Raw genomic sequence first — 20,713 nt, forward strand, 5'->3', positions numbered from 1 at the left:
GAATATACATTTACACACAAACTAACCACCAAACACAACTTTCAGATTCTACCTTTATTTTTTAGCTTCACTGTCACAGAACGGAACACACAGGATTGTGGGATATCAAAGGTAGCGAAGGATACATCCACGCTGTCTTCAAAATTCGATCAGAAGAAGGTACCTCCGGAGACAGGAAGTAAAGCAGAATTTGGATACGGACATGGTTTGATGCCTTCCTGCCTTTAAGAGCTTTCGGATGCAGCCGAAGTGTTTATGAGAGAGATGAACGCAGGTCTATACAGAAACCAAACGATAAAGATGCTCTGAAGACAATAAGACACTGTGCAGTGCCAGGTTTATCAAAGTTAAGACCCCTTAAACAGCTCATTTAAACACGGTCTCACATCTACATCACAATATGGGAAGAATTGCAAAATGCCACCCAAATGTTCATGAAAAGAAAGAAGACGTCCCTTTTGTTCACTTTGTTGCCACCGGTGCCATTAGCACCAACCTGGGTCCAACCTTGTGTTGTCACATGTGGTTGCCGCAACCCCCAGCCGCTCCTTCATCAAATCTGCCAGCCGTTCCTCATTATAGATGCTGGTTGGTGCTCATTCAAGCTGTGGGCCGTTCCTCACTCAAGCCCCCGGCTGTTCCTCACTCTAGGCTGTTCCTCACCGCAGACTGTTGCTCACTCAAGCCGTGGGCCGTTCCTCACTCAAGCCCCATGTTGTTCCTTGCTCTTGCCGCTGGCTGCCGCTCACTCTTTGCAAGGACAGTCTGGAGCTTCTGACTCACGGTATGAAAGTAAGTTTACATATGTAAAGGATTTGCCACTGATGATTCAAACACGAGTTTTGAGCAGTGTAGAGTAGCACTTGTTGTTTGTCATTTCTCCGATCACAAATGCAGACATGGTTTTATGTTTACGCTGCTCGATATGCAATGCAACGCGTAAAAAGACAATATAAGTCATTATAATCAGTAATTATGTCCCCACTGGATGCTACAGCTGCCACGTTTGTAATGGGTTTTATTGTTTTTGTCCGGGACACGTCATAACAGTATATGTTGAGGGCTGTAACATTTCCGTCAGACGCTTGAAACATTTGGCCAATCACAATGCACTGGATAGCTGGACAATCAGAGCACACCTCGCTTTTCAAAACAACGAGCCTTGTAAAAATCGACGCATTTCAGAAGGCGGGGAATAGAGGAGAATCAATAATGTACATTATGTGGAAAATGTGTTCTTTGAACCTTAAACCACATAAACACATTTCATTACACCAAATATGCACAAAAAAATATTTTTAGCAATATCATATGACCCCTTTAAAAGAGTGCTAAGGGAATTATACAAAGGAATATATTAATTAATTGATTATAGAAATGTATTTTAGAAGGTTCTGATTATCTTCAGAAATGATTGGATGGCATTTTGTTTTCATCTTTGCTCCATGTAATACCTAATAAAGTAGCAATGCTGCTTTGTCCATTGAGATTACGGAAACAACTCTAATTCTGCTGTTCCATTAGTGCCACCTGCTGTCAGAGAGTGGATCAGAGAGTGTGCAGTTTCTGTCTTGACAAAAAAATGCATGCCTTGTTGTAAATTTTGACCGGTTGATGCAAAATAAGCTTTTGTGGATTCTACACATTTAAACAATTCGGATAAGGTATCTATAATTATTTATGAAGCAGATAAAATACATATAATCATTTATTAATTATCATTTTGATTTATCCCTTTTTTTAATGGCTAAAATGTGAGGTTTACCATTTTATAAAACTTTTTTAAAGTTATATTTGAACATTTTGTACATTTTTAAACTAATAACAAAACATACTTACAGTAGCTCATACAGAATTAAGCGTAGATTGTCATAGCCACAGTAAATCAGAATTACCTCCTCTCCTAGGTTCACGAAACGGTCGTCCATAAAATGCGTTGATGTTCTGTTGTAAGTAATCTTAAAGATTCCTAAATGCATCAACTTTCAGAAGTCCAACTAAAGTGCTTTTGCTTTCTCCTAGATACACACAGCATCTCCCTGAAATGGCTGCTTCAACACTAACTGTGATTACGTGAACCACGCTTTCTTTCTTTGCGTGAACATTTGGGTAGCATTATGCAAATATATCCACATAGTCACATAGACATGTGTGGGGGTGTTTAAACGAGCCGTTTCAGGGGGGCGTGGCAGAGTCTTAACTTTGGATTAGAGACTTTAGTATTTGCAACTTTAAAGATCTTATTCATGCACCAAGAGCTTTTAACACTCCAAAGAGAAAGAAAAAATTTGAAATCGCATTATATGACCCCTTTAATGCCAAAGATCAATAAGACTTAATTAACAGCCTAAAGAAATCGATTTCTGGATAATTTGATGACAAAAACAGACCAGTACTTGATGTTAAGGCCAAATGTTCACTGCCACCAAGAAGAACCCCTGATCAGAGATGATTGATGGCGTTTCCCTGAGTTTAAACAGCACAACAACAATCCTGGAGAACAGCTGTGTGCAATTACAGCAAATTGCACTGTATCTACAGACGGATTCCTAGAATCACCTCAAACATCCTTCAAGCTCGTAGGCACTACAAGAAAACAGGCAAAAAAACATATATTACATTTTAATCTCTGACTCTCCCATCTCATTGCTTTACAAACAAATCAAAGCGAAATCTTGCGTCCAGTCCAAAAAAACACAGAAAGATTGTGTTGGTTTCCAAAAGGGAAAAACTGAGAAAGAGGTTTATCATTAAGCTGAGCTAAGGAAACCTTCAGAGAGAAGAAGTATTGCTGTGCTCGGTTGATGGAGGAAGCAGAAAAGCTGGCGGCGGGACAGTGTTGTGTGGTCTCGACTGCAGAGAAGGGCTTCGGAGCAAAGGGTGGCGTAGCATTACATCACATCCATAGGGACATTATTCGCATCACATCATGAACAGAAGTGCTGACTATGTTTTGAAATTAGGAAGATGAGCCGCATGACGCCATAGTCGCCTGTTTTTGTCCAAACAATGGAAGACAATGGGGTCCAAAACAACACTGAACCCTACTTGACCTCATTTTTGTGGAGAAAAAAACAGCACAGAGAAATTAGCCAAAAAATATATATTTTTTACTTTCCACAGAAGAAAATAAGTCTGGATTGTAATGACGTTTGGAGTAGTAAAGTATAGTTCATGATTATTTTCTCAAGTATAGTATGTAGTCTATATAGCTTTTTTTTTCTGGTCATTGACAGTATTGTTTTTATTTATGGACTGATAAAAATATATCAATAAAATGAAACAAGAATTTTGAACCATGTTTTATCCAGTGTTCCATTCTGAAAATGTATGCACATTTATGCAAAAATGCGTTTAATTATATAATGCCCTATTTGATAAATTAAATCTAAAATTTCTGAAAACTTGTCATTTTTTATAAAATCAATCAACTGGGTAATAAGTATCTATTGATATCTAGTGATATCTATTAGTCACTTTCTAATTCAATTCTTTTAGTAATTTACTTTTAGCCATTTTTAAAAGTTTAATGCTTAGTTTTTACTTATTTATACATTTTCACTTTTAATTTTACCCTATTCTCATGGGGTATCTTGCCTTAAGGATGTTTGGCGAAAAAACACCACTGAAAATAATTATTTTTGTGCAACCTCATTACAAAAAAATGCACTATGAGAGAACATGTGTTTTGCAAACCCAGGTTTTGCGATCACATTTCATCATGTGGAATGCAGACAAAGAAATAATTACCTCCAAATAAATTTTACTTCTTCCCGTGACTAAGTACAACAACATTTAGCTTAGGGCGCAGGTGACCTTGTCTGTTCCTGTCAGGAGAAACCAGATGAAAGTGTGGACTAAACGTAGCCCTGCAAAAAGATAAACAGGGGATAACCTGCACACAATGCTACAGAAATCACGTGAACACAAACAGGTGGCTAACAACACATGCTAACTTGATTTTACAACATGAATGGACGGGCAGAACAATCCCACCTGCTGCCCATCTGGTACAAAAGGGCTGAAAAATTAAACAAGGCCATTTTGGTGTCTAAATTGTATATAGAACTGTACGGCTTCCAGAATATGATTGTTTTTGGGTTATTAAAGTTGTTTCTCATGAAAAGATTCTGGAGAGACATCTGTAATATGCAGTTGGGTCTTTGCACATGGAGAACCACCAAGTGAGACTCCAAATAACTATGGAAAAAAAACAACAACGAACGCTAGCATGCTACAATGCTAGCGATTCCATGCTGATTTCAAATACTTAACAGGTTACACAGTGTGTCTGCTAATGTGTCACACAAATTTCACTTCGAAAACTCATCTGACTCATCCTTACTGCCCGCCAAACTAGTCTTTAGAGGCTTTCTGAGCTGAAGAGCAGAAAACACAACCAGAGGTCTTATCAAGTGCACACTCACATGTAGCGACAACGTGAGCTTCGTATTATTTGTTTCCTCACATTGCCATTAAAAAAACAGAACTGAACTGTTACAGAAAAGAGAAAGAAGCACAAAACAGAAATCATGTACTGTAGTTTGATGCTATCGTTTAAGGCCTTGTTAGAGTCTTGTAAGGCGTTGAATGTTATACAGTATATATGGATTAATGCTGCCTTCACATGCTATTGGAAACTCCCTACTTTCCACTTCTTTAGTTCTAATTATGAGTTATGTTCAAGTGTTCTCTTGTTGAAAAGATCCGAAATCATGGTGGACAGTCTATTCATTCTTGCCTGTTTATTGGGAAAATGTTATTAAAGCCAAAAGGTATAAATTAGAAGATATTTAGTCAATATCCAACAGGATATTGATGTATCCATAAAATGTAGCATCACATTCAATGATAAGCATATAAACATTCACAGCTCTATCTAGATATTCACCGGCTGACGATTCTTAAATATCAGTTGAATCAGTTGAAAGTGCTACATTTTAGTACTACAGCTATGTTAAACATGCAGTATACCAAGTATGTTTCTCTTCTCTGCCATATATGGGGCCAGTTTTACTAAACAGGTCAAATTGGCATGAAAGTGCAATTCCAAATAAAAACCAATGGGCATGGAAATTTCTGCGGGTGATTTACTAAAAACGTTCAAATTAACCTCAGACACAGACGCAACATTTCGTTTATATACATTGACCAAATCAATATACCAAGCACAGCACAAATGAGCATAGTCACAAATACAGAATAAAGACGTAGAAAAGCCACAGTACATTGATGAAAAGACGATTCCAAGTCCTTTATTTTCTGAAGCAAATTAAAAATGAACATGGCTTGGCAAACGATACGTTTGGACAATGTGTTTTTCTTGCTTTTTTTATAAATAAATAAATGTGTGTTGGAAAAAAACTCTCTCTCTTCTACCACGCACTCTCTGATTGCAGTAATTTCTAGTGCTAAATAGTTTAAGACATGCTTTATTTGGGCGTTACATAATTGCGCAAATACCATTTGAAGAGTGCAAACTAATAATTATTATCAAAGCATTATTTTTAAGGAATATTTAACAGAAAAAAAATATTTACCATAACGTATTTATCAGAAAATTTTAAAAACACGCAGTATTTCTTAATACATAAATATTCGATAAAATCATTAATTGGATATCATTTTTAATATTAAATGGACATCCAGAAAATCTATAGAAAACATAGAATTTGGTAAAAAAAATACAACTGAATTAAAAAAAAAAAAAAAATTTGTTAAATATCGATGAAATTATGTTTCATGATTTTAATTAATTAGACATTCTTTCTAATTAATACATTTTCATTTAACCATTAAAACAGGGTCTAGAAAAATTAAAATGAAAAAAGAAAATGGAATCCAAAAAAAAAAATTGAGAAAAAAAAATTCTTAATTAATTAATTAAACAGAATTTGGATAAATAAATAAATAAAATAAAATTAATTTCATACAGAATCCATACAGAGAGGACGACCACACTATAAGCTGTGAAAATTGCAACTTTGAGGTAATTCAGATGAATGAAAATGCATTTGTTCTACCAAAAAAGTTTATGAAAAGTTTAAAAGTCTATAAAACACGAAGAAAGCTATCCCTTAGCATTCCCATTCATCTCTATGGCAGCTGCCTGGCTGTTAATCAGTCATTTTTGCTTGTAGGACAACAAACCTTTGAGCTGTGAAATCCCATGTGATAATTTTGAAGCCGGAAAAAAAATACCTCATGACATTGATTTGCTGATGAGTTCTAGATAATATACATCCCCTTTTTTTCTTTCTGACACACTTTTTACTTTCGGACACTCAGCTTTGCAGTTTTGCTTTTTTCCCATCTGACTGAAATATATTTACACAAATATATTTGCGAATTAATAAAAATCTGCCTGATATTTAGGTCTACATAAAGTTATATCATTGCGTATATTAGTTTTTCTGTTCAAAAACAGCCCATGCTAAAGAAACGTTAATGCTAGATTATTTAGGATTTATTATTATGACTTTCAGAAAGCAATTTTGCTGCCAACTCGGAAATTCACAATGATTAATCCCACAATGCACATTCATTTAAGTCGTATTAGCTTCAGAAACAACTTGAAAAGTTATGATTGTCTGGAAAGAAAATGTAGAAACTGAAGAATTGCTTTATGGGATGCTCAACATAAAATAAACCTCAGAGATACTGTGCTCACCTCAAAATTACTGGCGAGCAAGTGACAAGGACAGAATCCAGATGGAAGCAGCTATACAACGCACATTCTGAAGCTCCCTTGCGTCTTTTTCTACTTGCTCATCCATCTATATTTCCAGCGTAATCTGCAGCGCTCCCCTGGTGAATGATATGAACACATAAATATCACACAAACATCTGCTTTTCTGTGTCTGACTTCGACATAACCAGCTAAAGCTTGGAAAATCTGCGTAGTCCTTAGGTTGACAGGAAAAGACGTCTGTGTTATATCAAGGTTAGTAGTTTAATCCTCCCCTACATCATTTAACTAGAGCAAAATTGAATGGAAAACCTATTTTTGTTCAACCTATTTCTGGAGGCTTAAAGATAAAGTTAGAAGTAATAAATGATAGCTCATATGTGTCCATTTTGGACAACATTCATAGACTCACTCAAAGAAGTTTGCCAATCTATGTACTAGACAGCTTTTTAAACAAATAAGCAGACGAAAATAGAAATCAATAGCAGCATTACACTAAACATTAATTCAGCTATTCAACAAAAGATTGAAGAATCGTTCAAATTCAGTCCAGTTCAATTCACGGTACTTTTCAATATACAATTCATTGCAAAGCAGCTTTACAGAACATTTAAATTTCTAGATTATATTTAGTAATAGCTTAACAGTGGTGACTATCTCAAGTTGATGTACGGTAAATGTACGGTAAAAATCAAGCAGTAAGTTAATGTCATGTAATCAAATAGACTTTGGTTCTTTTCATTGTGATGATTTAGGCTCACATTTAACAAAAACCCACCAATTCACAATCTCGACAAATTAGAATACTTCAACTTCAACTCAAAACACGCTGCAACAAAGAGGTAGACATTCCAATGAATTGATTCATGACTTCAACGTGTGACATGAGGAAAATTATGACAGTTTGGGTTTCATACAACCAAGTTGAAAACATAAAAAGCAGAATTTAACTAAACATAGGCCTACAGTACATTGCTATAAAAAAATAATTATTGAAAATTATTTAGTTGGTTTATATGAAAGGTTCAAATTAATCAGTTTGCGTTATTGAATGAATCTTCCAACTCCATTTTCAAATCCAAGTTGCAACAAATTTCAATTTCATTGCAAACATTGTACAGTAGTTACTAACATGATCTATTGGATTACGCAAAAGGTGTATTCTGACTATGTTTTGATTACTTTTGGATTACATTTGACCTAACTTGGAAGAAAATATTTTCTATATATTCTCTGTTATCAATATCATGAAGTGTATTCCTGAAAGACCTGCAGGGGATTTGGGAGGTAAAGAAAAGCTAAAAAAAATAAGTAAATCATTAAAAAAAGAGTCTAATTTATTGTCTATTTGTATAACCTCTCCATTTTCTGCATAATTATAGTCACCTGACTAGTGGCTGATGTATGCAGTTCCATAAAATTGGTAATTTCACAATATTTTGAGTTTAATATTGCAGTTCTGAGTTAGTGAGTAACTAAGTATTATAAAAAATAAAATAAAAAAATGTCTGAATTGTGGGATAAAAAGTTGCAATTACCCATGGCTGAAACAAGCTTTAACATTCTGCAACATTGTAGTTTTTAAGATTTTTTTCCACTGATTTCGTTATCAAATTGATTAGTCCAGCTGAAGCTTATTTGCTAATTCTTTCCAGTCATTATAATTATTAAGATTCCTGGTAAAGATTTTGCTGTGATGGTGATTATTATCTGTAGATGATGTATACCTGTTCTGTAAGTCTTGGATTAGACCATCAGCTATCCATCATATGTAAAACCGTCTGCCTCCGATCTTCATAGATGCCAAAAAAAGCGAGAGAAACCAGGTTTCTGGCCACCTCCTCTATTTAAGCGAATAATATACGACTGTGTGCCAATTCACTGAAGCTTTCAGCAGTATCATACAGAAATTAGGATAAGGGGAAGAGACTAGAGGGTATGTGTATGAGAAAATTAGATATACCTGCCAAGAATACTTTAACTCTTAGGAATCTTTTCCTTTAACCACAGAGAGCAGAGTGGACAGATTAATGGGTTTAATTTATGACCTAAAATTAACATTCACACTTTTTCTTCTCATTGTCAAGGGCACAGTACATCATTATTTATCCCTCCCATCTCTCTTGTCACACTGTAGATGCCATACATAACCTGAATATATTTTCCTCCACTACACACCTGGATTATCTGTGAATGTTGACCTACTTCTGCTGCATGTCTCACATGATGCATTCAAGGCCAAGCTGGGTGTAATTACGATGGTTTGTATCAAGACAGACTCTATTGAGTCATGTCCTTTTAGTACCTCTACGATACTTTTCCAGTGTTTATTAATATTTTGAAATATTTACTTTTTTTATTTACCTTTTTTTTAGTTTATTAGTTTGTTTGGTTTTTTTTGACTAATTTTATAATTTCTTTATTTTATTAAAACTGCATAAAAAAAAGTTATGAAATGTAAACAACATTTTATTTTTTTCTTTGGTTTACTACAAAAACCCTGATTTTGGGTTTATCACAAAGTCAGCTCAAATCAACAGGATTTTCGGCCATAACGTTGATTACTACAACAAAAATCCATTTCCAAGAAAGCAAGCAAAACATCTGGGTTAAAGTGAGCTGTTTACAATGGAAGTGAAGAGGGGGCCAATCTGTAAACATTAAAATACTCACAGTTTCATAAGTACAAGTCATAAACCATATGCAAACCACATGCAACATGATTTTAGTTCGAAAAATTAAACCTTTTTACTAACTTTTTCTGTATAAAATGATATGCCATTTTTACATTGTTGTTATCATGCCAACAATATAAAACAACAAAAAATTGTGCTTTTAGAAAATTATATGTTTCACGTTTATATTTTTAAATCATTCAACAACTGGCCCCATTCATTTCCACTGAAAATGCCTCACTGTCAGTGTTGGGGAGTAACTAGTTACATGTAACGGCGTTACGTAATTTAATTACAAAATTATTGTAACTGTAATTAGTTACAGTTACTAAGAAAAAATGAGTAATTAAATTACAGTTACTTATGAAATTTGTTAAGATTACAAAGGGGATTACATTTGAATATTTACACACATCCACATACAGATTTAACTGATTTCTTTCCCAAATTGCACTGACTATTCTGAGACATACCGCCCTAATAATTTCCGGGATGCGGAAATACAGTCTGGTTCTAGAATCCAGTCATAAAAACGAAATGCCTAACGCGGACGGAATATGCCACATTTTGGATGACTAAATCAAAAGTAGGTCAGTACACTTGAATCAAAACATGACATCTACTAGTGTCTGTGAATATAAAGCCCCAAAAATGCAATATATGACTCCTGCACATTCTGCGTGTCTGTGGAAATCAGGCACGGACTGGACACCGGGAGAACCGGGACAATTCCCGGTGGCCTGGCAGCCGATTTTGCCCCACTATTTAATATCATTATTGTATAATTGCCTGCCGAATGTACTAAAGCGATCATTTGCGAATCCGCCATTTGATAATTAAATCTCTAATAAGAGATTATTCGCCTCCGCCAAACGGTTTGGATCAGACTCCGAGTAATCAATGCGAGAGAGAGAGAGAGAGAGAGAGAGAGAGAGAGAGACAGAGAGAGAGAGAGAGAGAGACAGACAGAGTGAGAGAGAGAGAGAGAGAGAGAGAGGGGAAGAGAGAGAGAGAGAGATGGGAAGAGAGAGGGGAAGAGAGAGAGAGAGAGAGAGAGAGAGAGGGGGAAGAGAGAGAGAGAGAGAGAGAGAGAGAGAGAGACTATGGAAGCGCGCTGGAGCAGAGAAGCAGAACTACTGTTCAGGGTTTCAGGTCAGTTTCATCTGTAAAGATGCTTTTTTTGTCTTTGTTTTTTTATTTATTTAATCAAGCAGCAGCACGTTGCTCATCAGTCATCACTCAAAATACTATATAAAGGACATCATTATTATCTGTTGTAATGTTACAGTAGTAATTTAGCTGAAAAAAAAATCTGATTTTTTTATAGGTTTAGGGGGAGCTACGACAGACAACAACACAACCCTTACGAAAATTAACATTTTAATATTTAACTATAAATCCAGAGAAAATGGTTACTATTGTTTAACTGTGATAACCAAAAATGTAAAATTATTTTACAAATGTATTTAAAAATAAATACAAATCCATTTGCAAAAAAACAAACAAAAAAAAAACAAGGTTATTTTACTTTTATATAGGCTAATAAAAGCATGGTAATTTTTTGTAAGGGAAAAACATGACTCGTGTACAGTATTAGGATTTTTCTATAAAGATATTGTAGTATTGTAGAGTATTGTATTGTAAAGTATAGTTTTGTTCAATCTTGAGTATTAGTCATGAGAGAGATGGATAACAGGGCAAAATAAAGAGACTGAAGAGAAAAATAGAAGTGAAGGTGCAGTTCAGGAGATAACTTTTAATTATTTTGCATGTCCCCAAATTAAAGATTTAAACCTTTTTAATGTCAGGTCCATACAAAAAATAGTTTTGTCCATGAATTTGTTTGTATGAGTTTGAATTTTCCAGTCTGAATTTTTTTCCCAGTCCACCCCTCCTGTAAATTAATGGCAAAGACATGGTTTCATTTACTACACATAGGCCTACTGAAGCTCGCAGTGTTTTCAACCTCTGCTGCCTCAATATAGGAGTACACGAGCACATAAACATAGTTTCTAGAACTGCTTTGTGTCACTTAATGTGCATTTTACTTATTTTGAGAAAACTATCATCATACACAGAGACAGCAGTTTAAAAAAACACCAATGTTTAGGAGTTTATTACACAGAATACGTCACATGCTTATTAGATAAATGTATTTAAGTTGATGTATATGCTTTTATTTATTATTCTTTAATTTTCACAAATTTAGAAAAGTAATCAAAAAGTACTCAAAAGTAATTAGTCACATTACTTTAATAAAGTAATTGAAAAAGTTACAATACTATTACATTTTAAACAGGGTAACTTGTAATCTGTAACCTATTACATTTCCAAAGTAACCTTCCCAACACTGCTCACTGTAACCTCCATGTTTGCTTGAAATAAATTGAGGGGTGAGACAAATTATTTTTTTTTTTCAGTAAACAACACTGTGTGGCACAAATGTCACCTGAGCTTAACCTGTATTAAAACATACAGATAATTATTTTAAGAAATCCATCACCTAAACAGCATTTTAACTTATACCAGTACTGCAGTCTCAGATATATTTATTGGGAATGCTGGGACGGCAATGTTTTGTCAGATACAGAAGTTTTTCCACCTCTGCCACTTTGACACACCTCAGACCTCGAATATACACACTCAAACTCAGGAAGACACCACCGTGAGAAGGAAGACAAAGTTTATGGAGAATTTTGTTCCATTCACCAGTTCTGCTTCCCTTCAGCTTTCAATTCATCTCACCATGGTAGTCTTGAGATTACAAAGGCAGAGAAAATCTATATTTTCTGTGGAACTGCATTCAGCTCTTATTACAGCGGCAAAAAGAGGTTACATTTTATCCTACATATGGTCTGTATGAGTCACAGATACTAAGAAAAGTGACTTTGAATCTACATCAAAACACATGTTGGAGCAACAATATCTGTCCAAATGTTGTCAAAGTCTAACAATGTTGTCTGAACAGTTTCATATTGAGAGATGGTGTTGATTTGTAAAGGGTTTGCATTTTTCCAGCTAGCACTGCAGTTATGTGGTTAGTATTTTAAGAATATTGGTTTGTCGTTTGCTGTTTTCATGTTCAGCTATGCAGATGATCTTTTTGTCATCACTGGTAGACGTTTGTTAGATGTTAAGAGCTTGTCTTTAAAATGTTCATGTTTTTTTTTTTTTTTTGTATTATTTTATGCAATGCCTTTGCTTTCTTCAGAGACAAACATTGTGAATTTCATTTCATAATTACTATGGAATTCCTTACATTGTTAATGATTGCTTTTGGACAAGACAGTTTTATATGCCCTGGCTAAGAAAAAAATGTAGCCAATTTCAGATATATATATATATATAATGAATAATTAAATAAATGAATCCACTGTGTCCTCAATGGCTGTGACGTTGGGATAAACTGAAAGGATTTTTTTTATCATTGCAGGATGGTTACATTTACATTTGAATTTTGCATCCAATGTCCCTTTTAAGGTTCTACTGGAAAGAAAATAGTTTCTCAGCAATGAGATTAAAACTGTAAAACTAAGAAAAATAAACAAAAATGGGGCAAAAACATTTTCCTCTTTTTAAAGGGGTCATATGATGCGATTTCAAGTTTTCTTTTCTCTTTGGAGTGTTACAAGCTGATTGTGCATAGATAAGACTCCTAAAGTTGCAAAGATTAAAGTCTCAAATCCAAAGAGATATTCTTTATCAAAGTTAAGTCTCTGCCATGCACTTCATGAACTTTATTTGGCCTTCCAAAAGTAGATGCATTTAGGAATATACCTAGGAGAGGAGGTAATTTTGACTTTGCTACGACAATCTGTGCTTCTAAATGAGCTACTGTGAGTATGTTTTGTTATTAAATTTAGTATTTGCTATTGACTGTTCAAATGCAGAGTTTTCCGCGTTGCGTGTATGAGTGTGTGTGAGAAAGAGAGAGAGAGACAGGGTCACACAGTGGAGTCAGCTGTCTTAACCGTCCATGGCTTGTGTGCTGCAAACACATACGAGCTTCATCACTGTGTCTTTACATGTATTTTGAAAGATGAAGCTCATGATTATGGAAAGGGGTGTTACATTTCTGATGAGTGCTTGTGGTGTTCGTCCAATCACAATGCATTGGGTCAGTTGGCCAATCAGAGCAGACTGTGCTTGTCTGAAGGAGGGACTTTGTAGAAAACGATGAGTTTGAGAGAGGCGGGGCATAGAGGACTTTGAACATTAAAGCATGTCAACATATTCTGTTACACCAAATACACAAAATAATGATGAAGCATCATATGACCCCTTTAATATCAAAGCAATATTGATAGACAGAGACTAGTAACACTGTTCAAATGAAAAAAGTTTCAGAAGTTTCAAAATTTCAGAGATCTCAAAATGAACTCAAACATTTCCCATCAAACTCTTTCAATACCAAGAGATATGAGCTGCTATCCACATTTACTGTACAGTAAGTGTCTATTTTTTCATATCCTATAAAATGTAAGGAGAAACATCTAAAATTAATTCTCCTCTGGCAGTAAAATATTCCTTTGGGCAACTCTTGTTGCAACTGCATCTTACTCCTCATTAAACAAACTATATATTTCACCAGCAACCACAAATGCACACTCTAACTATCGATCGCACTTCATCATAGTTCAACAAGACAAAGACGAGGACATTAATCCACATCACAGTGATGAAGCTCCTGCCGTATAGCCCTTCCGTTGTCAGGCACCCAACACAGTGACCAGACAAGTATTCACTCACCTCATACCATATAATACATTCATGTCTAAAATAGCTTAACCAAGCACATAAAAATTAACTTAAGCTTGAACCACAAAAGATGAGCTCAAGCAGGTGCAACAGAGTATCTGTGGCAACACATATATCTCTTCGCATCAACTTGCTTCTACGAGGCATTGAATAATGGAATATATTTTAAGAGACGTAACATTTTTACTAAGCCAGAGCTTGTCTTTCACTGCTCTGCACATGGCGTACTGAGTCCCAAAGGCTTTAATGTCAAATCAAGAGATGAAAATAAAGTGAGGGATGATCTATCATCTCAACGATACACAATGAAAGCGCTCCAAAGGGCTTAGAGAAGGCTAATATATGAAAACAGACAGCAGTCCTATCCGAAATACAACTGTCACACATTTCCACTTCTTTGGCCTTATATGGTACTGTAAACCATGAAATTATGCTTTTCTTAAGCAGACCTTGTTGAAGTTCACTGATCCTTAAAGCGGGACCGGAGGAGAGTCACTCATTTTACAGCCAGAGATGGAGATGTCTCTGTGTGTGGATTTGAATCAAAGGTCAGCAGACTGTGAGAATGAACATTTTTGGTTATTTATCCTGCTAATGCAAATTAGTTGAGCAGTCATCCATCTTACAACAAGAAGAACCTTACCAGTGAGAATGTGCCAAAAAAAACAAGGAAAGGTTTGCATGCATTCTTCTTATTCACACATGCACATCTTGGGGTATCCATCATTTTTCAATACCCTTGATTTTGTTACATCCTGTGTAGCTCAAAATCCAAGATAACTCGATTATTGTGGCTATTTTTGTGTAATATTGACTATCTAGTCCTATGGAAAAACGTGCCTATACAAGCATTTTGTGAAACGTTTAATGCAGCATGTTTTAAAATCCACCGAGTGGTGCTAAAACTAGTTCAACTTTAATTTTCATCTGAATGTTAAATAATCACTGTGTTGTGGATCTACCGTTTTACTCGCAAAATCAAAAACATGGTTTTGAATCCCAGTACCATTATTCTAAATATTCTAAATCTGGATTTAAACAAAAACTTTAAAGGTGCTGTATGTAGGATTGACACAAAGTGGTGGTGAACTAGGTATTGCAGTCAAAATTCAAAAATATCGAAAAGGGTTTTTTTCACCTGGCCCCTCCTCCTCAGACTTGATGCACACACAGGTTGGACAATTGATGACACCAACAGGAATGAGTGCACTTGATGATTAAATGAAATACATAGTGTTTTCCGCCAACTGGCAACACGTGGTGCCGAAATACATTTGGCTAAACTGGCAGTGGGCGGGTTTCACAAATCAAAACAAAGATAGGCATTCTGGCCCGGAACACACATTTTCAAAGAAGAATAATTGACTGTAGCATTGTTTTTCAGATAAACAAGTTTGTTAACTTAGCATGGTTCTTAAATATATTATGGTATTGTTATGCTTTAGTAGAGTCAAAAACTTAAATACAGCATCTTTAATATGAAGACAGTTAGATTTACTCAACCTCAAGAACAATAGAAGATAAGATGATATTTTGAAGAATTTTGGTAACCAAACAGCTGATGGTATAGCCACTGACTTTCTTTTTCTTTTTTAATCTTTTTTCTTTCTTTTTTTTCATGGAAGTCAACTGTTTGGTTGCCAACATTTTTCAAAATATCTCTCTTTTTGTGTTCAACAGAACACATGATGACAATTTTCATTTTGTGGTGATATATCCTTTCAACTGTAATAAATATAAATAGAACATCTTTGGAAAAAATAAAACATGCTTTACAGTGGCATCACCAATGCAGTGGAATGCAGTAAAATGTTAATGTTTTGCAAAAATATCTGGTCACGTTTTTTGTCATGAGTTGGAGACTGAATAACAACTCGTGATTTTTGCACAGAAAAAGCATTGTAACCAATCACAGAAAAGTCTGTTGTTGAGCATGAATGTGGCAACATCTATAACAGTCAATAACAGAATCTGTAAAGCCCAAAACATGCATGTTTTTTTCACATGAATTCATGCCAAAGACACATCACAACACTCAAAATAACTTTTAGAACCGAAGAAAAAAGTATTGTCGGTAATATTGTTACATTATACTGTTCACTTGGAATACAGATGGTAAAAATACAGCAAATGGCTAATGCGTCAAACTAGAAAGCTCATGGGAGGTCAACGAATTTTCAGTTCCAGATTAAGCTCTCATTGTCCTGTTTCGTGGAACTCATCAACTAAGAAGACCCAATTATCATAGCTTTTGGGGAATTAGTATTAGTATTCAGACTCCAGGACTCCAGAGTCATATGGTTAATATCACTCCTCGCTAGGCTGAGAGATCCGAGCAGTTTCTGTCTCTATCTTTCACTTTCTCAATTCCCTAACGTCTATCCGTGACATGCCATTCATCAGCCCATGCTATGAGTGGAGGTCCGTTGGGACAGAAGCTCCAAACAGACCAAATGTATCACTATCTGGGACGAAGCAGAAGGACATGTCAATCAGACCGTGGCCAATTGGGAATCAGCATGTGCTTGGCAACAGCATCCAATAATAACATATCCAACACTTCATCATGTTTATTATTTTTAACATTTTATGATTATGCGCAGAACAGCTGGTAAAACCAGAGTAAGCCCGGGTGGTCTTATTTCAGCGCATGCAAAAAGGAGAGCATCAAACACTGCGTAAGTGATGTTTTGGTTACATAAGATTCTAATGTTCTGCTTTCTCCACCAAGTAAGTTCAACCAAGTTCTTACTCAACCAATTAGCTTTTCCAAAAAAAGTAAAAACCAGTCTAAAAATGCATTCTTGTCTAATAAAGGTGTCCATAAACATTAGCATTAGCATTGCCATTCATCTCAATGGCAGCTGAAGATTTGCTCCTGGCCGACAACGCAGTCCAAATCAAACTTTCATGAATATCTTATCAGTTCAAATCCCTCCCTCTCCAGACAGAGGTATGGTGGTCTCACTTGGGCACACACGTTTTGTCTCCTTGAGCACACGTGAGGTCATCTTCCCTCCACGTGCCATCAACCTTTAACAAAACTGTGTGCTACAGAGTACTAAATGTCTGGGTCAAACCAAATTCCTTGGTAAATGTTTTCCTTTGCTCTATTACCACTCTTATTCTAATTTTAGCAAGAGGTTAGTAGTTGGTTGAATGTAGAGGAAAGTACTGACAGATCAGGAAGTGGGAAGCAGTTGGGCTGACAGCCTGAGGTAGGCCGCTTTTACAGTGAGGTAAGCACACTTTGCCTGCTTAAATTACTCTAATATCAACTGTTAGCCACAGTTGAGACCTTTACTTAGTTTTCACTTGTACTACAATCTCAGGTCCAGAACTTTAGGTAAGTACCAAAGAGGGTGCAGAAAGTATCCCAGGTCAACCACAATGCTACTCGTTTTAGCATTTGGATATGTTCATTTATGCAAAAGTGCATAAAACGGTACATTTGAATATATATTTTTGATGAACATGCTGTAAGAAATATGAACCATCACGAAAACAAATGGACACTTTTTCTTCTTTTTATCTTGGATTCTGTATATATAATATATATTGTCCTGATACTACAGTCAAGTAGGAACGTCTAAAAACGATGAGGAACATTGAGGAGATGTGGTCTGCTTCATCGAACTCTATGCAGGCTGATGTCAAACAGCATTTGGCCATTCCTGGCCTGTCATGAATTGTGGCATGGGAAAAAGTGCACTGAATCATGGATTGTCAAACTTGCGGTTAACATACACTGCTTATTGGATAATTTATCTGATGGAAAAGGAGAAGAACAGCTAGGAAAAGAAAGACAACAAAGGTGGAGAACCTGAATAAATGCCAACATGGAACACAGCAGGAGAGTGTCTTCCCATACCTTCCGACTGATTCACAAGCTTGGTGGGCCACAAATCTCAGCAACAACATGCTGAACAACAGCCAAAACCACAAACGCATACATGCACACAAACATATAGATCCGGACATTCCTGAAAACCCTAAATCTTACGATCTGGTTCTGAGCCCAGAACTGAACCCCCCTGCTGAGCAATCAAAACAAACATTGGGATATTTGGCGAAGATGACTGAGTGACTCAGTTATGAAGAGGCTTTGCATTATCAACACCTGTTTATGCTTCACACGTGAACAGCAGCAGACAAACTTGACATTATTTACCCAGGTAAAGGTAGTTCATGTACATGAGGTTGCCAAAACAAGAATCTGAACTTCGATTAAATCCGCTGATTCATGAAGCATATAAATGAGCTGATTTGAAAGTGAATAATGACTTACAATTACAGCCATAAAATAAACCAAGCTTCACTAACCTCTCATCCCCTCTGTTGCTATGATGGGCTGAAACAAACTGTTGTATTTTTGACAAGTTGAGAGAGTGCGAATGCATTTTGCATTTTGACAAAAAGATGGATTAAAGACTGAAAGCATCTCTGAACAAAACAGGCCTAAAACAGATGTTTCCATCAATAATTCAATAATAATTGAATTTGCATGAAGATACAGAGGCCATAAGGACTTTAATAAGGAACATGCATATCATTATGTAACAGCACTGGAAATGAAAAATTTAAATAATCTGCAATCTTCTGATCATCTGTGAAGATTTTAAAATTACATAATACATCACATAAAAAAATGTAGCTAATTTTTAGTATTGTGGTTCATTTGGGTTTATTGTTAGAATATTGCCTCTTAGTATTTTCTCAGTTTAATCTCAGTTTAATATGTAAACCATCTGTAGGCTGATTTCCCCTCTAAAAGTGGTCTATTTTGTTGAGCCTACCAGTCTAGCATAGCAACACTGACTCAGCCAATGACGTGCATTTAAGGCATTGGTTTCACTGAAAATAATTTTGTATCATCATGCAATGTCAAATTTCTCCAGTTATTGTTAAAAAAAACAAGCTAACAGACTTCATTGCTAGTGTTAATGAAGCAGTCAGGGGAATCTTTCTGCCACCACCTAAGCTCTGCCCACAGTAAAACGTCACAACAGGGCCTTTTGCGCCGCAGAAAACTTTTCAAGAAACTAATTCTGGAACTACCCACTTTTGGGTGTTTTAGTACCGGACTGCCTTTTTCGAGAACCAAATTAGCTCCTACTCCAGGGCAGGATCTAACCAGCACAACTGGTACTAACCGTGACATAAGTAGATATTGATTGGCCAGACGAGTTCGAAAACACCCTCACCCACCATGATTTAAAGTGCCGTGTAACCTACTGTAAACATTGTGTCAACTTATTTCACAAGTAAGATGAACAGCAATAAATATACAGAAGCTGAAGTGCAGCACTTGAAGCAAATGTAGCACTGCCATTTACACAGGCCTTTAAATGGTACTGGGAAATAGTTCTCGCAAAATTGTCCCAGTACTTTAGTACTGCACATTTATTTGTGGATGTGTTGCGAAAGGCCCTAATGTTTACTAACAGAAAAAGTGTCTATTGCACACTTAACTTTCAGATAACATATAAGCTTTAAATAAAGCAATAAGCCCCAAGAACCCGTGGTTTACACTGAATTTATAACAGCTAAGAGGCGTTAGCTGTTATAAATTTACTGTAACCACAGGTTTTTCACTGCAAAACCCCCTTAGCTGTTATAAATCCGCTGTAAACCACAGCTTCACAGGGCTTATTGGTTTTATAAAATGGTTATTCTATATACGCAGTAAGGTTTCACGGAATAAAACAGAACAAATAAAGTGCAATGATATAAATAAAAACAGTATTCTTCCAACAAACAATGTAGAACCTCAGAAACAGTTGAGTTTCAAACAAAGTGGTTGCCGAACAACAAACAACAGTAAACAAAGGCGTATGTTTGTAGTGCAATTTACAACAGCTTCGAACGCGGCTCAGCCAATCAGAATCAAGGACCGGAACTATCCGTTTTATAATGTTAAAAACATGATTAGTTGTAAACAACTGCTCAGATGTTACTAATATCTAAAAAGTTCAGTCATATAACCAGTCAAAATAACAGTCTTGTGACCCTGATCCAAGTAAGAATCATTAAAAAGACCTCCAAAAAGAACCACCATGCTTACAGGAAATCCTCTGCCCTCTCATAAGCCGTCAAAATGTGTGCCAACACAAATCCCTCACACTGACAGAGGCCAGTATGTTTTCGTACGAGCCGCACGTTTGACTGTGGAGCGTGACGCTAACGGGTCACTTACCGGCATCAATTGAGATCCCAGAGACACACGATAGCCAGGAATTCCCAGAACACTCTGCTCTCTTTCTGAAACACGTAAGTTCAGGAACGGCATAGGACACAGAAATCTAACCACCTTTGCAGTAAATCGTGAAGTGTGAACAAAACAGGCTGAAAATGTGTTGTCAGCTGTTTTCGGGAGCCTTTTGGCAATACGTAGGCAACCCCAAAAGTGGTAAAACCAGTGGACCAGAAAGGAGAACCGGTACTTTGTAGGCTACTCACATCCAGTCATCCTGAGCAGGATTTATTACTAAACAAGAATTTCACATACAGTAATTGCCATTCTTAGCCAATTGGCTCTTCAAAAACAATCCTAAAAACTTAAGTTACAGCCTTCAAACTTGTGTGATAGAAA

At 36.0% G+C, this 20,713-nt stretch overlaps 1 long non-coding RNA gene across 1 annotated transcript in view; it reads right to left on the minus strand.

Annotated features, from left to right (window-relative positions):
- The window catches only part of LOC132160049 (uncharacterized), a 28,060-nt gene extending 7,562 nt beyond the window's left edge, over positions 1 to 20,498 (minus strand). Inside the window, exon 1 of the long non-coding RNA XR_009437942.1 lies at positions 20,318 to 20,498. This is a non-coding gene — a long non-coding RNA (uncharacterized LOC132160049). The remainder of the gene's footprint in view (positions 1 to 20,317) is intronic.
- Positions 20,499 to 20,713: the final 215 nt, after the last annotated feature.

This window comes from Carassius carassius, chromosome 16, assembly GCF_963082965.1.
Source record: "Carassius carassius chromosome 16, fCarCar2.1, whole genome shotgun sequence".
In the NCBI taxonomy this organism is placed as follows: domain Eukaryota; kingdom Metazoa; phylum Chordata; class Actinopteri; order Cypriniformes; family Cyprinidae; genus Carassius; species Carassius carassius.